Genomic DNA, 14,685 nt, shown 5'->3' with positions numbered 1-14,685 from the left:
CCCGAGAATCATCATCTTGAGGGAAGGCCTACTTCATGAAGTTGATCTTGAGGGAAGGTGTTGAGAGTTCATGCTCAACATGATGTGATCACGTGTACATAGCACCATCGTGTGATCATATGTGCATAGCACTAACCTTATAGAGTGCTATAAAGGAAAGGGTTAGATCCCCTAACCCTAACCCTAAATGGATTTGTATATATTCTATGTTTTCAACTACAATTAGTCATTTTGGTGTGCTTTCTAGCTATGCCCTCTCTTCTCATCTCCACTCTTCTCTTCTCCCCTCTTCATATTTTGTCAATTCCACACTTTACTTTTCGCTTTGAGCTCCTTTCATCAGAACCACTTTGTAATCTTTGGGCTCCATCCACTCCCTGATGGGAGGATCGGTCCTTCTTCCTGAGGATCGAGCATGGGCTTCTTCCTTTTAGGCTCCTTTCTTTTTGTGTTGTAGGACCAAATGGCAAATGCTCTTGCAGCACCTACTTTCTCTTGTTGCGCATAGTTGCAACAGCCAGGTAGTTATTATTGATGTATCCGCTACTTGGGTAGTGGCATATTACAATCGAGCTACAATCTCTGCCTCTTGAGGTTGCATCCATAAACACCTCAAAGCAAAACAGATGCAAAGGGTGGCTACACTAGGGCCATAAGATCATGGACTCATCCATGATGTGCCCACAGTAGAGCTTGCATGTATGACCCTACCACATATCAATAGGATAGTCATCTGATTTAACTATTGTACCTATCCATACCACAGTCTAACCCTTTACATCAGTAAGCTATTTCTTGATTCCTTCTTACCTCATTCTGAGGGTGTAGATGTTCTCCTTCATCATGCTTTCATTGATGTTAATCTTTTGACTTTGTCAGACAATGTATCCATCCTTCACGTTCACTTCATCTATCAACTTGGTGAAGTTGGCAAGAGAATCCAAATTGGAATTTTGAAGACCATGTGAGGAGCTCTCATATATCACGATTTCAAGATTAGGGGAGGAAAGATTGTGTGAGGAGATCTCAGACATCATGATTTCAAGATTGGGGGAGGGAAGATTGTGTGAGAAGCTCTCGCACTATGCAGAGGGGAAGGAAAGATCGAGTGAGAAGCTCTTGGACTATAGAGGAGAATATCCTTGCTATATTTAATGCATTCAAAGCTTCATTATAGCATACAATCCTTCAACATGTTAATTCCTAACATACTTAAGGTGTACGTAAAAATTTCAACACGACGCAAATTTCCAACTATATCAAAGATTTTAATGAGGAGGATTTTCTTGACCTTTATTACCAATAATTTGCTATCAATATATCAAAGACACTCAATATGTAAAAATCCCTCGATGTACTATTAAATGCAAAATACATAGGGTCACAATCTTTAGATTTCTCATAAATAACAAATCAACAATTTTAGCTTCATATCGTATTATAATTTCTTTAACTTCTCAAGACATTTTTTAGCTTGAGAACACCTATTTTAGCTTTAGAATAAGGCTTTTGACTAAAGAATATTCCTTCTCAACTTATAAATTGTTTAGCCTAGCTTCATAGAAATTTCATTTTTTAAAGTTCCTCTTTGAGATGTTTTCTAGTTGGATGATAATAATTTGCAAAGCTTGAAAAAACTATTTTCTAAGTGCATACTACCACAATGAGAGAAATATCTAGTTGTATGCCCTCTTCTACAAGGTGTGTCATAGGAAACCTTATACTTTGCCACTATCTCTCCACCATGGCAACCTGATCAAGGGTTGTGTCATTAAGAAAAGTTAAGGATATTCTATTCTTGTAGGGGAAGGTCCCCCTAGAGGAGAAGGAGGAGAGTGGATGCAAAATTAAGGATACACTATTCTTGTAGGGGAAGGTCCCCCTAAAGGAGAAGGGGGAGGGTGGATACAAAGTTGAGCAAGTGCCTCAATGAAGATAATGCCCACTTCAGTTCAAATAATAGAGATGGAATTTGTAGTCAACTAAGTCCCTAACCCAACATCTAAAAGTAGTACGAGAGTCTAGGGGGGACGTCATATAGCATTTGCAACTAGGAAAGGGAGTCAATAAACTTGTGGGAAGTCATATGAGGTTGTGGAGATGGCACCAGTGCCATTCTCTTATGGAGTTCTAGAGCTTCTTGCTAATATCCATCTCAATAACCCAACATGAAGAATGGTGTTGGTGTGCCAATCTCCATAACTGGGAAAATGGTAATAATGACTCCAATTCCATTCTCCCCATGGGATTGTGGAGCCTCCATGTGGGGGAGAATTGCATATCCATAACTCTACGTGGAGAATGTCACTAGTGCCAATCTCCACAACGTCATATGTGATATGACATGGTGGGGAGAATGGCATTGGTGCCAATCTCCACAACCTCTTATATGATATGTCATTGTGGAGAATGGCACTGATGCCATACACAACCCCAGTTCCATTCTCCCTGTGGGGTTGTGTTAATTGGTAGTGGTGCCAATCATTACAATCCCACAAGTAGAATGGCACTGCTACCATCCTCCACAACCTCATGTGAGGTCGTGTACCTCATGTGAGGTTGTGGCTCGGTTGTGGAGAATGGCACCAATGGTAGTGGGGTGTGGAGATTGGCACTGTGACATGAAGTTGGGGGTAATAAACTTCACACACCTCTTCACTTCCTACTACTTTTGAATTAAGTGATAGGGATATTTATCACTAGGAAAGGGGAAATAAAACAAAGCTTTCAGCGACTGGTCTGCACCAAAGAGAAGAGTGAAACATTGTTGAAAGAAGATCTTGCGGCTCAACATGACATGAACTGATATATATCGAGGAGTTTGAAGGGGCTGATTGGGTCGGATGGGTAGGTTCTAGGGAAACATTGTACCTCCTTCATAGATACCTCTACAAGTAGCTCAAAACACTCTCCAAACTATTATTAGACACAAAGGCCTATAATTTTTAGCAAAGACATGATATCAAAGATTAAAAGATAAATAGAGATGCACCTTGAAATGTGCTTCGCATTGATATAAGTTTATAAGAATTAGAGAAGCGATCGGAAAGATATGGATAGTTTACGGGACGAGGGTAAAAACTATCATAAACACAGACCGTTTGACACAGAGACTCATAAAAATTTGGATTTTATCAAACACAAGATATAATCATAGAATGCAATGCGGATTAAAGAGATCTTTGCACTGATATAAGTTTCATCAAAATTGGACCACCGAGCGAAAAGTTATGAGCAAGACACTGACAGGGGGTTAAACAGTCATGAAAACCACACACTTCTTCTATTGGTGCTGACTTGGGAGAGTAATCCCTCCATGCTTAGACTTTATCAACGATCTAAAGCCCATAGAGGTTGCCTAGGAGAGAGGAAAGAATTCCCTTTGTGGCTCAAGAAACAGGTGGACCATGTGCGCACAATGAGCGGCCGAGTAAGAAGCACTTTGAAGACTTTGAAAGAAAGAAAAGAACAATGGAAGGAGAGAAGACTCAAGGGAGGTAATCTAAAGTGACCTTCATTTCCAATAGAGTGATACTTTACTCAAATGCAACTCCATATGCGTTACATGCAAGGGAGAAAAAGAGGTGTCATACATATATAGAAAGAGAATAAACTAGAGAGATATGGACTCAAGAGTCTACATAAGAGGATATCTACAAGAGAGAGAGAGAGGGAGAGAGAGCTCATGGAAGAGGCTTGAGGAGACTAGAGCTACAGTAGCATGAGGCTCAATGGTGGAAGAGATGTTGAACAAGGGAGAGGAGGGCTCCTTTTATAGAGATTTTGTCACCTCCTTCACCCATTTACAATTGCAGCCTCTAGATTCCTTTCTCCATCAATCGACATGCTATGATTTTTCTCTAGCTTATGCACCACATCTTCAATTAATTCATTTCTAAAAGAGGTTCCTCCATCAGTGAGAATTTCCAAAGGACAACCAAAGCATGGACAAATTTGATTAAACAGAAATTTTGCAAACTGTGCTTGCCTTGCCATTGACTATGGCCTTGGCCTCTGCCCACCGAATCGCATAATTTGTGGTGGCCACCAATAAATAATGCTTGCCCTGAGATGAGTGAGGGAGTGGTCCCACAAAGTCTAACCCCCACCTCTCAAAATGTCCATATGCTGGAATAGGCTTCAAGGACCTAAGATTCAACTATCGCCTTCCAAATCTTTGGCATACTGTACAACTTCGACACCATTCATATACATCCTTATGGAGACGTGGCCAAAAGTAACCTGCATTAAGAATTCTCCTAGCTGTGCTTGCTGAAGTAAAATGACCAGAGCATTTATGACACATCTCTAGGATTCTCCTAGTCTTTAATGGATGGACCACTCGACGGAGCACCTTATCTTTTCCCAATTTATAAAGAATGTCATCAATAACAATAGTATAGGGACAAGCCTTCCTTACCAATCTTTGCTTCTATTGTGGAGTTAACCCTTGAGGAAACATGCCTTCTTCCACATATTGCTGAACATCTTGCAATTTTGGCCCTTACATTTCTTTTCTTCTCCTAGATCCTCCCGTCCTATAAGCAAATCTGCCATAGTGGACCTAGTGGTATTTTCAGTGAGACGAAAGAGAAAGAGAACTCTTGAAGCTCTGACAACCATTTTGCAAATGTCCCCCCAAGATTAGGCTTGTGAACTAGATATGCTAATACAGACTGAGAGGTAAGGAGGAAAAATGGTCAAGGTAATAAATAGGAGTGAAACTTTCTGAGACTGAAAACACCAAAGAGAGAGCTTGTTGCTCCATTTCTTCATACCTTGTTTCCACCTCTATAAGCTATCTGCTGGAATAATAGATGGGTTGCACTCTACGTGCCTCTCCTTTCTGTAGCAATATAGCACCAACTAAATGCAAAGATGAACTTGGATTTACATAAAAGTCTTGTAATCAATCAGGGGGCTTCAATATTGGGCCCTTACTCATGGCCTCCTTAAGTTGCTGAAAAGACTCTTGTTGCTCCACACCCCATTGGAAAGAAACTCCTTTTCTTGTCAACAAGTTCATGGGATGCACTATCTCTATGAAATCATCACAAAAGCGTTGATAATACTTGCTCTTTCCTAGAATTCTGCGAACACCAGTCACACTGTCAGGAATTGGCAATGACATAATTGCTTGAACCTTGTTAGGATCCATTTGCAAGCCTTCTTCAGACATAATATGCCCCAACAAGACTACATTTGTTTGAGCCAAATGACACTTGCTAGGATTTAGTTACCCTTTTGCTTCCTCAATCCTAGCTAAGGCCATCTTAACTTCTCCATGCAATCTATGCAGCGAGAATAAATGCAAAAATCATCCAAAAAAACCCTTTTGAACTTTCCCAAGTAAGGCTCAAGCACTTGACTCATGAACCTTTGAAATATAGCTGGTGCATTGGTCAACCCAAAAGGCATCACTCTATAAGCAAATACTCCCCAAGGTGTGACAAATGATGTCTTCTTTTGATCTTCCTCCCTAATGTGAATTTGAAAGTACCCAGAATACCCATCACATACAGAACACATCTCATGCCCTGCTACTTGGTCTAGTATTTCATCTTGGAATGGCAAAGGAAAATGATCCCTCTTAGTGCATGCATTCAAAGGATGAAAGTCCACACAAACTCGCCACTTATTTCCTTTCTTTGGTGTGAGAACTACAAGAGATATCCATTCTGAATCATCAATAGAAGAGCCTCAAATAGTTGTGTTACCTCTTTCTTTAATGCCTCAGCTTGGTGGATCACCCCCAATCACCTTAAGCATTGCACAATTGGCTTGCTTTTTGGCAACATGGAGGAGAGTGAGATGGAATCAACCATATCTAGTTTAGAGGGAGTTAGCACTATGAAGAGGAGGATTCTTGGTGATGCTGAGACCAATTTGTAGTCTGAAGGTCAGGATGACCTTGGTGCACTGGGAGACCCGCTTCAACATAGCATGCAATGCAGACCTTACTCTTGCACAAGAGTTTGATGTCTTCAAATTGACACAATGGACGAGTGTATGGGCCAAGCACAAGAGTAAGGTCGTTGCATCAGATCGACGTGTCATAATGGCTAAGAGCTGGGAAAAGAAGGCTGCAGCAGCTTTACGTCATTTGCTGCAGACGTGAAGACCAGCCAGCCTCTACACCCTCTCAACCACTGAGAGGTGATGAGGTTCAAAGGGCACAACAACTGGCTAGTAACATAGACAGAGTGTCATTCTTGGCCTATGTCACACAAAGAGAGATCCAAGTAGGTGAGAAAATTGGCTCAGGATCCTATGGCACTGTTTTTGAAGTGCGGTTGGTAGGAGTTGTAGGGTTGCCATATCACGTGGAATATGCCGGAAAGAAGTACAAGGGCAATATTGGGATGCATACACGAGAAGCAAGGAGAGAACAACTCATGTAGATTTTACACCCAGTCCTTGTACGTGTGATCGCAGCAACCCGAGAAGAGCCACTGTGGACCATCGCACCATACTTTAATGGCGGTAGCTTATTGCAATTTCTTCAAATTCTGCCAATGGACCAGGGCAGGTTCACACGCTACTTCCACCATGTTCTAAGAGGAGGAGCGGATCTGATGGCCACAGCAAGCAAGGAACTCCCATCTACATTGGAGAAGGAAGATATTGCTCGGATCAATGTCTTTTGTGAGAATCTCCTCCATACCATCCATGCACTTGTGGATGGTTTGGCAAGGCTGCATGCAGGAAGGTGGATGCACACAGACTTGCACCCAGGGAACATCTTATTGGATTTTGTTGGAAAGTCTATATGCCGAGTAGGCATCATAGATTGGGGGATAGCCGTGGAGAGTTGAAAGGCATTCAAGCATATGAAGAAGCAGTCTTTGGAGACAGAGTGGTATGCCGGAGACAGAGTGGATTCTATTGCATATGAGACAGAGTGGTATGCCGGTAGCCATGCTCTTGATCAATTGAACTTGGTCAAGAGCACAAAAATTGGCATAACCACCCAAAAGCCTATGTGATGGCGACACGGAAGAAGCAAAGCCCAAACCCTAAACACAAGACATTTACAATGCACAACAAGACAATTCTCATCCAATCCTAAACCGCAAGCTTAAGTCACATGCCTCCATCACATGCAATCCTAAAGTCATGTCTCTCTCTCTCTCACACACAATTAAAACTTATCTTTAAAGTCATTAAACATAAGTGTTACCAAAGACAAGAAATTAAACTTGCACATGCTTCTTCCTCACATCCTCGCATAGGATTCTATTGCATATGAGATAGAGTGGTATGCCAATTGCTATTCTCTTGATCAATTTAACTTGGTCAAGAGCACAAAAATTGGCATTACAACCCAGAAGCCTATGCGATGGCGACAAGGAAGAATGAGAGCCCAAACCCTTAACACAAGATATTTACAATGCACAACAAGACAATTCTTATCCAACCCTAAACTGCAACAAAAGAGAATTCTTATCCAACCCTAAACCGCAACCTGCAATCAAAAAACAAGAACACATTCAGAATACAATGAGATGTTCAAAACCATATTGCCATCATTGCCACAATTCACGAGTCACTAACCTCATCATGTTCGTCATCAATGTCCTCATGTTTAGAGCCATGTGGAAGGCGAATATTATTTCCTTCATCTTCATTAGATTCATCCCCCTCATCCCTATCTTCCTCGGATGTTGCACCATCAGTCCTAATTTCATCCTCTTCTTGGGGTTCTGGAATCTGCAATGATGGGACTGCTCCCGGAAGGCTTCAGGTTGTATAGCATCTAGCGGGATATCGTAGGTCCATTTTGGAACTTTCACCTCATATTCCACATCTCCTAATGTTTCTAGGATTTTATGATTAGGTCTAAAAGGTACCCAACACTATGCAATGGATTATGAGCTTGCTCCCATCGTGGCCTAAACAATTGCCACAATTCCTTGCATTTTGTAGCATTAAATGGTCTTCTCTCATTCTCTTGGCTCGAGTAAGCAGGGGTATTCCTCGCAATAAGAGCTTGCTCAACACTCCAAAAGTGCATCCATGCTTTTTTGATTGTTGGAGACTTTAAGTCCAATGCCCTAAGCACATATAAAATAGGTTTCATAGCATTAGCGGCGTCCTCAAACCATTTCCATAATGCAGGGGATCCCAATGTTTCTTTCAGGTCATGCATTTTCTCCTTTGTACTATCAGTCAACTCTGACATCCATCGTTCAAATGTATCACAATGAAATGTCTCTATAAGAAAACTCCTATTTTTCACCACAGATTGCAAAGTGTAGAAGTATGTGGCAAATCTCGTGTTGCTGGCAATTGCAATATGGTAGAACCATAACGAGACATAAAGATTGCTTCGAGATGTTGCTTCGATCGTACTAACTTGACGATGTCTCAAGCCTCACAAACAATCTCTTTGAACCATGGCACTTGTTTATACCAATCTTTCAATGCAAGATTTTAAGTATCTGTACAACACGCAAATGCATATAAATTGGTATACTCCCTTTGCAATATTCTTCCCGCCTTTTTACAACTCTTGGCATTATCTATGACAACCTGAACAACCTTTTCAAGGCCTGACTCTCTTATAAACTTGGATAACACAGCAGCCATATAAGTCCCCAGTTCTTTACATGTGAGGCATTAATCGATGTGTGGAAGGCCTCCCCACGTGGCGATATAACATCACATTCAATAAAGCATGGTGTTTTATGCTTGTCCGCCTGTTTAAGACAATTGTGCATCTGGTGTTATGCAGTTACTAAAAAATGCTACGATTTATGTGCTCTTTCTCTTCTGCATATGCCTTATCTAACAATGACGTACGCAATGTGTGGTAAGAAGGTGGCTTGAAGCCTGGCCCATAGTTAGCAATGCAATTCCATGCAGCTCTCATATCATCGTTATCGACCATACTCAGTGGATATCCTAATCGCAAGATTGATCTACCAAGTACATACTGTGCATTCTCCAAGTCTTGAACCTGGATGTCTCAACTCTCGTGGGTTGCCTCAAGTTAGGAGTAGCAGTTGCCGATCTAGCTTCTCGAGCCATAGGTGGCGATCTATCTTGCATGCTAGTGTCCACACAAGGAGTTCTGGCATTGGAGCGTGCAACACTAGTACTTCCATCACCGTGTATGCTGACAAACTCTACTCCATTTATACCTTGACTTTCCCAAATTGATCTTCTTCGTATTTTTCCAGAAGCTTGCATCTTCTCTGTCAAGGTGCGAGTTACTGCAGCAGCTCATGGGGCCGCACAACGTTGAATACTCTTTCTTGAGTCACCAAGCAAGTGGCCCCTTATGCAAGGTGGTCTCCCAGATTTTCATATTTCACAATACTTGCATTTCCACTCAATGTAGTCATGAATATTAATAACAAAGTCCCACTCTGGACCATGTCTTATGTTTTTTCCCTTGTGCACGTGGAACAACTCTTTGAGAGGATTGTGAACCCACATAAATCCTCTCCCCATATCTTGGTTAACAACCTCACAGGGTGGATCAAGCGCTGGGGTAGTGCCCATTTCGGCAATGAGATCCTCTTCTGCAACTACTCCTTCAACCTCCGGAACATTTTCCGGCATATCAATACTGGCATGGGCATGACTTGATGCATCCACAGTTTGCCTAGTCACAACTCGTCTTGAAGATTGTGAACGAGAATTTCTAATTTTAGGCATTTTTGATTGTGCATTCGTAGTCGCAACACATGCCCTATTTCTGCTCAAGTCATTGCCATCTCGTCTTCCCCTTCTCTCCATACCTAAGGCACTTAGCTTAAGAGTCAAGATTGCTCACTAACAATTGCATTCATTGGCACTCATGATCATGGTCCGCAAGTTCCCCAAAACGCAAGGAGTCAGAGTATAGACCACCCTCAAGAACACACAACAAACACTCGCATCCACTAGCCCTCGTGTTCGTGGTCTACAAATTCCCCAAGATGCAAGGAATCGGAGGAGCAAACCACACCCATCGGGATAATGAATGCTGACTCACTCTAACCCATTTATCCTTACAACTATTCAGATCCAAATCGTGGTTCACTTTCTTTCCCAACTTATCGGGATATGAACCACAACTGGATTGAATGACGAGCCTCTATCGCCATTTACACTGATATATAGGCTCAGGGCGCATAGGAAATTGGGAATCTGCACCCCATAGCACCGCTGATACACAAGACACTACCGGCGGTAGCACTCATATTCCCGATGGTAATATTAATTATCTCGGCTATGTATATTACCACCGGTATACACCGTCGAGATAATTAATATTACTGTCGGGAATATGAGTGCTACCGTCAATAGTGTCTTGTGTACTGGAGGTACATTTATCCGATTTACTGGTGATTTTTTTTGTTAACGTACGTGATCACGTTGTTTTCACGCTACTTGGAAGAGTAATTAACGAACGTTAATAACCCATTAACGCAAACGTGAAAATGTGAACGTAATCCTTGGGCCTAACCGTGTGGCTTCCTCTTCTCTAAAAGGGTCCCTATAGGGATGGGAGAGAGAGGGTCTTCAATCATTATAGGGATCTAGAGAGGTCAAGGGTCCCTATAGAGATGTGAAGAAAGAGGGTCTTCAATCATTATATACTAATGGTTGTAAGATATCCATATGTATGGGGGATTACTCCATAAGACTACAAAGCCACGTGGCTAATGCATGCCACCCTTCCTTCATATTAAGCCTATTTCTGGCCTATTTACAAGGCCTTATTTGAACTACACGAGGGGTGAGGTTATTGCCTCTAACAATACCTTATGAAAAAGACAAAGAATTAATGACTTTCCCTTGTAATTTTCCAAATAGCATGAGCACAACAAAAGTTTCATGCAATGCAGTTAAGTATTATTGCATGCAACAAAAGTTGCATGCAATGCGGTTAAGTATTATTGTGTGATCCCAATTACCCAAATTTTCAAAGTCAATAGCATAAGGTATCATTGTGTTTGGTGTAGTTTTCTCAAAATTTGTGTTTGTGAGGGACAACGATGACATGTCACAGAACAACATAGATCTTCTTCTCTTAAAAAATTTCAACTTCATTAAGGTATACAAGCTAAGATTAGACCTATATAATTTCATGTCCCATAACCCACCACTCTCACCTCTAAGACTTCTTGCCCCTTTTGTGGGAATAGAGAGGGGAAAATGACACACATACAAGCATATTGCAAAATTAAAAGGCCTTGAAAGGTGTGCCACATGTTGCAATACTTTCTTATTTTGTGTTTTTTCCCATTGTAATATTTTGAAGGCATTATGCACCTCTATGAGCTGCATATTTGGCTTCCAACAACATGGGGCTTCTTGCTTTTACACCTTGTTGTTCGTGGATGGGGCTCAACTAGCTACCCATGTGCATTTTCCCTCCTTCATGAAGTCCCCTTACATAGTCCGCCCTAAACATGTTTCAATTCATATTCTTTGTGTTCAGTTTGTCATTGCACTTCCTTGATTTTATATACTTTCATCTCATGGAAGTAGTTGAACATGCTAGCTTTGTCCCCTAGGGAATCTTGTGTGGAGTAACAAAGTCATGTCGTCTTTAAGGAGATTTTCTAATACACAAGTGTGCTTGTGCCTAGCTTTGATCCAATTGCCACTGCATTACTTCATGACCCTCTTCAAGCACAACTTGAAATTTGAAATTTGCATATCTAGTTAAATAACAAAAGCCATAGTGCTTTGAGTGCAAAACAATGTGACGTAACCCGGGCCTTTGAACCTTTGCAAATGCGTCACCCTCTTTGGGCTGTTTCAAATAGAGTCCTTATGGCAAGAAGTTTGAAGGTTGGAGAACTCTTGCACAACAATTTTGATTCTTCGTGAACTTCACGCTCACTTCACATAGCCTCTTGTGTTACCTTCCCAGATTGCAAATCATTCGCAGGCTCATTCCCTTGTGGAGATCACCCTCTAAGAGACCAAGTAGAGCATTTGCTAGAGCTTAAGAGTTTCTTGACTCTGAATGCATACCAGTGGGATAATGACACATGGGTGAAGGAGGTTCGATGCACCAATACAAGACTGCTGGTGGCAGTAGCCACATGCAAACTGCAAGAAGGTGAAGATTTTGCTTAATGTGATATTTGAAAGATGTTAACACATTTGAATTGTATATATTATGTGTGCAATTTTTTATTATGAGCATAAAAAACTAGGTCATACGCCCATGGAGTGTAGATTAGGTTTGAGTCCGAGTACTAAGTAATGGGAACTTTTTTCTTTAAAGATTTAGATTAATAGTCCACCGTTGAGATTACTACCAAATTATGCTTCAACTAAGAAGAATTAAAAATCGTGATGGGGTAGCTTCTTTTTTGCATAGTGATAGTGTTGAAGGTGCTTCTTATTGGCCCTTTGTAGACCAATGAGAGCATCATTGCCCAATTAGGCCTAAGTTGTATCTGAACCGTTCTTCCTCAATGCCTAGCACCACCTTCACTGGATCTCACTGACAAACTAACAAGCCTTCAAGGTTGGTAGGAAGGTGGTTCAAGAGCACTTTCTCAGGAGGGAAACCGTAGGAATGCGGTAAGCGGCTAGAAGGCCACGAATCGCTTTTCTTGTGACTTCCTACTTTGTTGGTGCTCCCAATATAGTCTATCTTTTACGGCACCGCCATTCATTTGAGATGTAATGAGCATTTACTATTGAGTGTTGTGGTGAATTTTCCATTTGATGAAAGGAAATTGTGTGAGTCGTTGTTTTTGAATTTGTTACATGATGTCGAAGTGTCCATTTTAAGTGTGTGAAGTTGTCCATTTTAAGTGTGTGAAGTTTTTCACTTTTTCAGTGGTAATTTTACCCTAAGTCTAAATTGGAAACATCCTTGATTGCACAGTTGAGATTTTGTTTCCGCGAACCTCAGCCGTCGAGCAACTGATCGTAATCCAAGGAAAATCAGACATTGATGTAAGGGTATGAACCAACTTTGAATGGGCACTATCATGTCAACAAGCAAATCTAGCCTTGAAATGCTAGAGTGGCTAGTCCTTTTTGTTGTCTCCAACGAGGTAGTTGAGCGTTAAGATGAAGCCCCTTGATAGTTAGGGCTTCTATAGAGAACCACCCCAACCTTTAGAAAACTTGGTGTATTGTAATGTATATGCTCTCTTGGCGGTGAATGAGAGAACACTTTGAGCACTATGTGCTCGATCACGCATGGTTCCTACTTTGCTGAACTACTTTTAAGTATCATGTTCATACCACGTAGGCAATAGATTTCTCCTAGTGCCATGTTTGTGGTGTAGAGTAAAAAAGCTCTATTGGTTGTAGGAACATTTAACACATAGAGAAAATGGTTCTCCAACAGAGCCTCTCCTTAAAAGGAGGCATTGTACTTATGAGTGCCTCTGTCAAACAATACATTTCTTGCCTTTTCACGAAGTGTTTTGCTGCATTTGCGAATTTTGGGCCATGACTCTAAGCTCATGCAGATGATGTTCTTTTTTTTTTTAATAGAGAAAAGTTATAATGTATTAAAAGAAAAAGAAAAAGTATAGAAGAGAAATAGACAGGTACAAAATTGGAAACAATTCCATGGCTTGACTTGCTACCAAAGCCTCGTCCTTTCAGCATAAAATGAAAGCACGTGTAAAACTTATTCCGCACATGGACTTAAAATCAGAGCCTCTCCAAATGGTTGGAACTGGTCCTTGCGGTTGTAGGAGCCCTTCTCAGTTGCATAGATTATTAATATTATGAAATTTGGAATTATGTACCATTTTTATGGCAGGTGGCCTAGGGAGAAGTTTGGGTTTTTAAATCTCTCCTTGAGCCACTTATCACAATCATGAACGTTGATTTTACACAAACTTAATGGTGTGATTTTATTTTAACTTTATTTTAAGATGCAAGTGCAAAAGTAGTAGCTAAGCTTTTCACTAAAAGTACATGAGAAGCTTTTCACAATATGGGAGAAAAGCATAGAAGTGTTTTTCTCATAAACAATATTTTCTCTGTTTTGAACGAACGGTGGAGAGGTCTGCTACTTGCAGTGTCTTCAACCAACCTTGAAGAGTTTGCGAGGTAAGATTTTAGGCCAATCTACGAGCGTTAGTTTTTGTAGTTGTCTCGTTATGGTTTTGAGGTTTCTGTGGTGTCGTTTTTTAATTTTCGGAGCCATCTCGTTCTCAAGGTGCTGCAGTCCTTTATATGTAAGGAATTTTTGACCCTTGTATACTTCCACCCTTTCTCCCTATACCTTGATCATCTCCTTTTCCTTCCCCTGCCCTGCCTCCACCACAATAGTTGAACAGTTCCCTTGTTGTGCGATACTTTTGTTGCCGTTTGCATTTGTGTTTACAAAATGCGGCCTAGCTACTCCATGGAAGATCTGCTATGCCAACTACACAACATTATCAGATCTGTAGAAAAGTCCCGCACCTTCAAGTTCGCAATTCTGAGGGGACTCACCAATGGTGATTGGGTAAGTCCTCTTTGGGTTTCCATTGGCACCAGCATGTGAGACGATGGCGTATTGAAACTGGTAGAATCTATGAATTGGGCGCAGCAGTGACAATAGAAATAGGCAGAGGCAACTTTGTGTACAAGTGGGTAAGGCTTTACGACGTAGATGGCGCATTAAGGATGACGATATTTTTAAAGGGAGAGCCGTAGTTGAAAGCTATTGGCCTTAGTTAGTCGATCTCCACGGTGATTGAATGTTCGTGATACGATTGT

Source organism: Dipteris shenzhenensis, chromosome 26 (assembly GCF_047967505.1).
Source record: "Dipteris shenzhenensis isolate YYH24624 ecotype China chromosome 26, Dip_SZ_1.0, whole genome shotgun sequence".
Taxonomy (NCBI): domain Eukaryota; kingdom Viridiplantae; phylum Streptophyta; class Polypodiopsida; order Gleicheniales; family Dipteridaceae; genus Dipteris; species Dipteris shenzhenensis.
The sequence above is the reverse complement of the archived record's forward strand: the minus strand, read 5'-3'. Positions refer to the sequence as shown.